Source organism: Apis cerana, linkage group LG11, assembly GCF_029169275.1.
Source record: "Apis cerana isolate GH-2021 linkage group LG11, AcerK_1.0, whole genome shotgun sequence".
Lineage (NCBI taxonomy): Eukaryota > Metazoa > Arthropoda > Insecta > Hymenoptera > Apidae > Apis > Apis cerana.
In genome coordinates this window covers 12,464,525-12,473,337 of record NC_083862.1, presented here as the reverse complement: position 1 = coordinate 12,473,337, position 8,813 = coordinate 12,464,525, and positions in this window count along the sequence as shown.

Sequence of the window (8,813 nt, the reverse complement as noted above, 5' to 3'; positions counted from 1 at the left end):
TTGAGAGACAGATGATCCGCTTTCGCGGTTATCGATCGCGTTTTATAACACGGCTCGTTCTATTAATCGATGATTCTTTGTACGAGTTGAATTTCTTGTTTGCACGTACGAATCTCACGCACGCTCTCTCTCTCTCTTTATATTCGCTGACCTAAAACGCTCTTTGCCCTTTTTCCCCTATATCGTTTCTTTTTTCTTTTTTTGCGTTCTTATTTTCACTAGTTTTCACTCCATGTCGTATTTCGCTTTGCTTTCTCCTCGTTAACGTTCCTTTCCTTCTTCTTTTTCTTCATTCTCCCCTTTGGAACTCACTTCTCTTTCTTTTTTCTTTTTTCCATATCCTTCGCTCTTCCATTTCTTCGATGCTTCATTTTGGACTCGGAATCGATTTTCTCGCTATTCTATTCCCTGTAAATTTTCCTTTCCTTTCGTCGATTTTTGTCGAAGAGAGAAAGAGAGAGTTCGTAAGAAGAAGAAGAAGAAGAAGAAGACACGGGTTCTGACGCGTCGCTGTACATCATTTAATTATAATTGGAAAGCAATTACATCCACCATTACGCGTCCGTCGTCACAATCGTCCATTTTGTTTTTTTTATACGCATCTCGAACTTCCTCGCTCTCGATCCGACTTTCATCGTCCAACTTTCTTCCTCTCATCAATCTACTTTTTCTCTCAAACTCTCATCTTCCCGTTATTTCTTCTCGAGGGAAGGGTGCACGTCTAAGGGGATAAAACTCTCGAGAGTATTTCTTGCGAGTGAAAATTTGCAGCGAAAACTTATTATTATTTATTATTGCAAAATTATTTTCAAGAGTATCTCTCTCTAGAGAGAGATACTCTTTTGCAACGCCTCTCTCGAGCTTCATCTCTCAGCTGGAGCGTGAAACTGATCTTTGGAGGGCGGAAACGAAGTTTGTCATGGTTCCGCGTGGCCAACTCGATCGGTCAAAGGAACTTTTGTGTAATTTAATCACCCGTTCCTCCTAACGCCGTCATCTCCATCGGCTGATTCGGTGACCTGGAATCGGCCGATCTCCCTGACCAACGACAGGAGGAAAGATTCGACGAAAATTCGAAGGAGGACGTTGCCACACGAATTCCTCCTCCTCTCGAGTACGAAAATGGGAGTAGATGCGAGCGGGGGTCTCATGAATTTTTATTCTCCGGTTTTTGGAACACGCGTGTCGTTCAATGATCGAGAAGTTATTCAAAAAGGAAAGAAAGAGAAGATTGGAAATTGTGTGAAACTCCACTCGTTTCTACTCCCTCTACGACTGTTATTGATTCTCTGGATGCGTTCGAAAGGAGAAAAGTACGTTTCCCATCGCGTTGGAAGAAAAGTAAAGCGTGACAGTTTGGACAACCAATTACAAATGGATCCTCTCGTTAAACTTACCAGCGGGACAATTCTCTGGAAGAATTTTCGAAGGAGGGGAAGGAAAAATGGCGCGATGTCTTTATCGGGTGATAAAATCGTGCACCCACGCGAGGGTGAACTGGGCTAAGGCCTCGGCTTATCGCCCAGGCGTATGCGCGTCCCGCTTTAATAACCGGGGAGCATCGCGAAGGGCGAGTTGGCACGCGAGCTCGTCGTTGATTTACGACGAGGAGTTGTTCTTTCGTCGAATCGAGGCCGCCCTCCACAAATTCTCTGTCGACCGTCCAACGGGAGCGGAACAACGGCTGGGAGCGTGCGCTCGATCCTTCCAACGGAGCAGAGGCCCCTAAATATTCGTATAAATGTCAGGGGGCGCCGACAGGACTCGTGTAAATCTTGCGACGCCGCGCGAAGATTAAGGAAGAGGGGGCCGATTAAGATCGTTTAACGAAATCTGCTGTTTTTTAAGATCTATTAGGAACGCCTGAATTTAATTTAAAATCGTTTATCCACTGGGATGAGTTGACAAGTTGTCTCTCCTCGAAGGAGAGCACCACGGAAGGAGAAATTCGTTAGGAACGATGCGTGCAAGCAAATCTGGCCGGAGACAAGCATCGATTTGTCATCCTCCCTTCCCTCTCTCCCCGCAGCGGAGGAAGGGGCGTCTTCTGGGCGCGCGAAGATCGGTGTTTCACCGATACCGTTTACGCCGTTCTCGATGAAAAGCGCCACTGACACGGCATTGTTGGAAAGGCAGAGGGTTGACAATAGATTGCACCCCAACGGAACACTTTCAACGCGGGAAATAGACTTGCTTCCCTTTTGTCCTACTCCTCCACCCTTTCGCTCCCCCCTTCGTTCTTAATTTTTCTTTCCTTCCTTCTTCTATTTCTATTAGAAGTGTACCTTTCGATCGGCCTCTGTTCTTGGATCGATCGAATTTTTGACAAAGTTAGTTTTCAAAGTGTGCTACTCTGGAGTCGTGGAGATTGTCTCGGAAGGCGCCCTCAAAGGTTTCCATTCCAAGTTTCGATTCTTGGCTATTCACGTGGGAGCATTAGGAGCTGTTTCCACTGGACGGGAGAGAGGGCATCTTTTCCAAGCTTTCAACGGCGTTCAAATATTCATCGGAATCCAGCTCGATGTTTCGACTCCTCCCCCTCTTCTATCGTTATTTTAATGTCTTAACGACTATGCGAGGGATTTTATATTTCACTTATCTATCCTGGATCTGATTCTAGAAACGATCTATCTCCGATCGATACAATTATTACTCTTCCATCGTTGCATGTTTTAGCAAACGAGGCGTTCTAAAAAGAATCTAAAGAATTCTGTTTTTAATAAATGTATCGATACGTTAGATTGTTACTGTTACAGAATTTATATTGTTGTAATTAAACGTTAGAAATGACGAACTGTCTCGAAAATTAAGCGAGCCGTACATCTCTATATTTTCGACAGAACTTTTCATCGTCGTTCTTTTTATTGTGCGCGTTAATAAAATCCGGAAGCGTTAAAAATTAATCCCCCGCCAAACTTCTTGATCTACTTTGCCTCTTCACGAGCCACCCTCGACGCAAGTCGCGTGACAAACCGGAAATCCATCTTCGAGCCGAGGGTAGGAGGCGGCAAGTTGAGGCGCCAAGGAGAACTCAAGCTGGTCACGTGACGGGTATTATCGCGGTTGGCGTGACGCGAACCCATCAATTACACCGATTCCTTCATCCTGGAATACACGGACAGACATCCTTGAACTATATAAGCCACAACTTCCTCTTCGCGAGAGAAACCGTGTCTCGACGAGTCCTCCCTCGTTCTCCAACATCCGATTATCGACCATCTAAAAACAGCCAGAGGGTAGAAAAAGGAAGAAAAAACGGAATCGTTTCTGCGCAAAGTTCCTTTGTCCACGCACGATCACTCTCCTTTTGTTTTCGCTCCCTCCTTTCTTCTGTTTCTTTTTAAAGAGAAATATTTGAATACGGCACGAGAAACAATATCGAGGAAACTCTGGATAAAGGGAAATTGAGAAACGCTAGTTTGAGAATTTGTGCATTCGTTTCCGAATTATAAGGATGAAGGAGGGATAATCGTCATTTGGAAAAGAAATTCTGCGAAATTGCAGAGAGGGATTTGCAGGGCGGAGGGGAGAAAGGAAGGAAAGAGTCGAATTGGCGTTAATTATCGATCAGGGTGGTGGATAAATTAACGGTGCCAACGGTTCCAAGAATCGCAATAACACCGCCATTTGGTTGGTAATTAACGGGAATACCGTGGCTATAATTTCTGGCCACGTCCACGTCGCGTTGCAACGATCGCGATGGATCTCGCTGCTTATAGAAAGAAAAGAGAGAAGAATGGAATCCGAATGAACTTTTATCCTCGGCTTTATTAATTGGCTGATTCAGCAACTTTGGATCGAAAAAGAAAGAACCTTTCGAGTGTTTCTTTCCTTCGATCGACGAGATTAACTCGATCTCGTTCAACAATTCCGGAAAAATTATATCTCCGATACGAATGTAGATAGAAATTGGACTCCTTCCACCCCTAAATTCTCACTTGCTCGAAAGATCAGCTCGATATAATAACCGACGAGCCAAAAAAAGAAAAAAGAATAGTTTCCTCTCCAGACCTAAAATCTTTCGCGGAAGATACCCTTCGTCTCTTCTCGGATCTCGTTATCTGCCCGAGAAACGATGACGGAGGCCATTTAACGACGTCGTTCGAGCTTTTGACGATCCTCCGTGGAAATCCTGGCCATCGTGACGAATGAAATGTCGCTCCCCGTTTCAGACAGAGTATTGGATCGGTACCAGGAATAATTTGCTAAATTCGGATTCGTTCAAGTTGCTCTAACGAATCTCGCTCTTCGAACACGGCGAAGGAGTTACGAAGGAGGATGAGGCTTTTCTTCTTCTATTTTCACGATGCGCACGAGATTGCATAAAGAGAGGCGGTTTTATGTAATAATTATTAAAATATATTCATAAGATAAGAGACATTTTCTTCAATTTTTTTGGAATACATCGTTAAAAGGCAACTTGTAGGCGAGCATACTTTATTTATTGCATTATTTATCGTAAAAAGAGAACAGCTATATCTACGTGAAATTTTTTCCCCGGGATTATTATCTCGCTTCATCGAGGATAGGATAAACTGTATTTAAGCCGAATTTCCTCGCCGGATAATTCCGTAAGGGTGGACTTAATCCTCTCTCGGGTCGGGTGTATACTCGCTACGCTGTAAAATATCAACGAGGAGTCGTCGTCGTCGTCGCTCGATACTTAAATTTCATTTCCCTCCCCCGAGGAGAGAAGACTCTCCGCGAGGCGAATTTGTCCAGCCAAGGATCGATCTCGCCGCAACGACGGCAGAGAATACGAGTCTGGCAGGAATGGAAACGTTTTTATCCACCGGATGGTATCACATTCATCTTCGTAAATTTTCTAGATATCCTAATTCTTCCCCATACGGGGAACAATCGTGGAAAGGAAGAATAATTCTCGTTGACTGGTTTGCAAAAATTGTTGCGCGCTTCGTCTCGAGAGAAAAGGAAAAAATTGGAGAATTTTATTTCGGAATAAAAGTTGCCTCCTCCGTTTTCGAGAAAATCGATCGAAATGGAAAAAGGGTGAACGAGGTTTTAACGCCGGGTTTTTATCTTTCGATACGAAAAAAAAAAAAAGAAAGAGAAAAAAATGGTAGGGTGACACCGGGTCGATAGATTAATTGAAAAATTGTCGGCAATGGAGGGCGGACGTTTTAGCGGCCGATTGTAAAATATATTATTTTAGGGGAGGGTTGACGGGTTGTCGCGATGTCCTGATGCTCCCGTTCCATTGTCCCCGTTAATTTCACGTCAACCCCTATTTTTTTTCTCCGTTTAAAAAATCCGCAGATCGAAATCACGTTACCGTTCCACCCTTTGTATCCACGCCTCGTTTTTTTTCCATTTCGAGAGAAAAATTTTTTAGAAAATTGGGGGAACTCTCCCTTCCGTGTTCCTTTTCCGTGAATGAACAAATTTTCGACGCTCATTTATTTATTTATTTATTTATTTAAAGTTTCTTCGAAAAGATCCAGTCAGAAGGAGGAAAGAGAGAGTCGACTTTGAATCACGTCGCAATTTGTCCAGGACGAGAATCCCAGCCAGAGAATAGGAAATCAACTTGCCTTTTTCTCGTTCGTTTCTAAAATATTTGCAATTTATCTTTTTAGACTGCCTCGAAATACGACTGTTTCGTTGTCTCGAAACTTCGTCACTTTTCCAACGACGAGGATGAAGGATAGTTTCGATCAGATAATCTTTTCAGATTCTCCAGAGTTGCGAAATAATTTTTTTCTCCAAATTTTACTCGATAATTATATTATTTTTCTGATCGTCGTGTCGATTCCCGCGGTTTCGACTCGCGCCTTCCCATTGAAACCCAATCTAACCTCGAACCTATCATAGATGAAAACGGGGCACAGAAATTAAAAATGCTCAAACGTTGTAAGAATATGGATATACGAGAGAAAATATGGAGAAGAAATTTAAACGGATACAAATTTAAAGAGCGAGTTTATGAAACAAACGCAACGAAATATGACATTTTTATGTAAAAAGCGTCTAAAGTCAAGCTAAGAGAATATTAACAGAAAAAAAATGTATCCTCAAAGTATACTAAGAGAAACAAGGCCGAAGATATAAATAATTAAAAAAGGCTATAATCGTTAGATAGAGAAGAGAGGATGTACAACGCGGTCATTATTAATCAAACGGTTGGAGAAATTAGAAATTTAGAAAAGTTATTCGGAGTGCGAAAAATGCCAAAATGCTAAACGAGCTGTGAAAAACCTTCCAAAGGACGTCGCGTGCAACCGAAGAGTAGCGTTGCTCCCCGACATTATTGCGCAACCCCTGTTCAAAGGTTCCACGATCAAAAAAAAAAAGAAAGAAACGCCTCGAAAGGATGCGTCGCCGGATCGCGATAAATCCCAGCCCCGTTAATTCTCGCCATTTTCACGAGTCGGTCACGCAAAATGGAAAATCTAACCTCGCAGGGATCGATCCTCGCAGGAGACCGTTGCATGCGCATCACCTTGACTCCGCCTCGACCTTTTCCTATGCTCACCTGGGTCAAGGGCGCCAGGTGAGCGATTAGATCGTGGAAGAAGTCGGCGACGAGGTTAGATCGCAGATCCCCCCGCGTTCGGCGCGCGTGGATCGAGTTTCGCGAAAGGAAGGGCACTCGAGAAGTTGATAAGAAAGTAGTGGGAGAAAGGCGGATCTCGAGGCCAGATTTCGGATGTTAATTGCGCCATTTGGCTGCGGTTCCGAGGACCCGTTCCAAGGAGCAAACACTGGATTCTACAGGTGCAAAGTGCATAACGTTGGCGACAGCGGTTTCCGTTATCCCCGTTATAAACAGGGGGGAGAGGGGAGGAACTCGTCGAGTCTTATTTGCACCGCTACAACTGATGTTGTCTGTCATAGGGTAATTACATACCCTCGGTATTCGAAACAACAACGTTCTTAATCGTTGGAATTCGTTTCATCGCGATAACGTTCCGCGCGCGTAATTTATCAAAGCTCGGATGATCGAGGGATCGAGGCGCATTACGATTATAATGCTCTCGCCATTTGCAATTAACTTTCGAATCCGAGGGGAAAACGTCAAATTTCGACACTTAAAGATTAGATCTATGGAGTTCTTCATTAGGAGAACGAGTTTCATACGCTCGAAAGGAAAAGAAATTTCTACGTGATTTTCGAATTATTCTTTCGTTTTAAAAGGTATTCGAGAAGGAAAATAATTTCTATCCCTCGAAGGGAAAGCGAGGAAGGGTTGGTTAAACGGGCGTTCGATTTATGGGGGCGGAATCACGGAATCCGTATTTTCGTCCACCTATCATCTATCTTTATTATCATCTGTAATGCGATTGTCAGGAATTTCGTGGGCCGAACGGCGAAACCTTTATCTCGCATCGCGCTTGCATCGCACCGCTCGAATATTATTAGCATAATAACGAGGCTAAGCCGCAATTCAGGACTTTATGTCCGATCGTATCGCCGCCTCAAAGGTCGTGAACTATCCAGGGACTTGATTTTTCTTTTCTCCCCTTTTCCCCTTCCTTTTTCCAGCCCTCTTTTTGCAATCTATTTAAAGAAATTCGTATATTCCTCCTCCCCGTAAAAATTTCATTCGTGTTTATATAATCGAATTCTTCCGTTCTTCTTCGCTTCTCGTATTTCTAAAAGCGGATTATTACACATTTCGAAAAAGGTCTAATTAATAAATACCGATACCATAATTGCGCGAGGATATTTTCTGTGTTATATTTATAAAAGAGAGAGGAACGAGAGAAGAAAAAAGAAAGAAAGAAAACAGCAGTATTGGAGTGTAGCTACAATTTAATGAAAAATTGAATCGGAATTGAAACTGGGAGAGTCAAAAATATTGGAAACAGGAGCGCGATGGACTTAAATATTTCGCGGTTTCACCGAGCAGACCGACCGACAGATTTCCCGGACTATGTTTATTTCACCATTGGGACTTGGGCGGCGGGGATGAGGTTGCACGGTTTTGCGGGGAGAGTTGAAAGAGCGGTAAAAGAGTCGTCGCACAGGCTTGAATTTTGCGGCGAAATCCTGCAACGATATGGAACTCCAACTGGAAAGGTGAAACTGGAGAGAAAAATCTGAGGAGTGGACAAGAAAACGGGCGCAAAGAGGATGCGAATTGAAGGAACGACGTTGTCTATGGACTGATGATGCTGGAAAAATGAAAAAAAAAAAAGAAAAAGAGAGAGAAGAAATCGTATATGTGGAAACGAAAATAGAAACTTGGAAGAATTAAGGGGATCGAAATAGTAGGGATGGAGGAAAGGTGAAAGGTAAAGAAAGGTTAGAGAAATAAAGTCGGTCTGGGTGGAACGATAAAAAGAATGCAAGTAGAAAGATGGACGACAGGTGCGTCGCGAGTAACGACGAGCAATTTTAAGACGAAGATGTAATAAAAAGAAATGGGAGAATGAAAGTTTTTACGAAAGGGAAATTAAAGTAGGAATCTGCGTGAAAGGACGGAAGAAAATAATGGAGCTTCTGATTGGACAACGCGAATCGAAAATATCAAGCGCGAACGAAAAATTGAGAAAGAGAAATGAAATGAAATCGAAAAATTTATAGCAAAGAAAAGTAAAGCTAGAAAATAGAGACATAACGTCGAATTACAAGAAATAACGACGAGCAACATTGTTCTCGAACCGCGCAGTGGAGACGGGAGACATGATATCTCGAGGAAACTTGAAAACCAGAAGGAGAAAGCGAGAACGAACAGACGAGGAGAGTACGTTGGAATTCGTGCAAGAAAGAAACGCAAAGTTCTTTTCGGCAGAAAGAACAAGACAACGACGTTAGCTGAGACCGAGCAGGCGATAAAGATAAAATGTAAC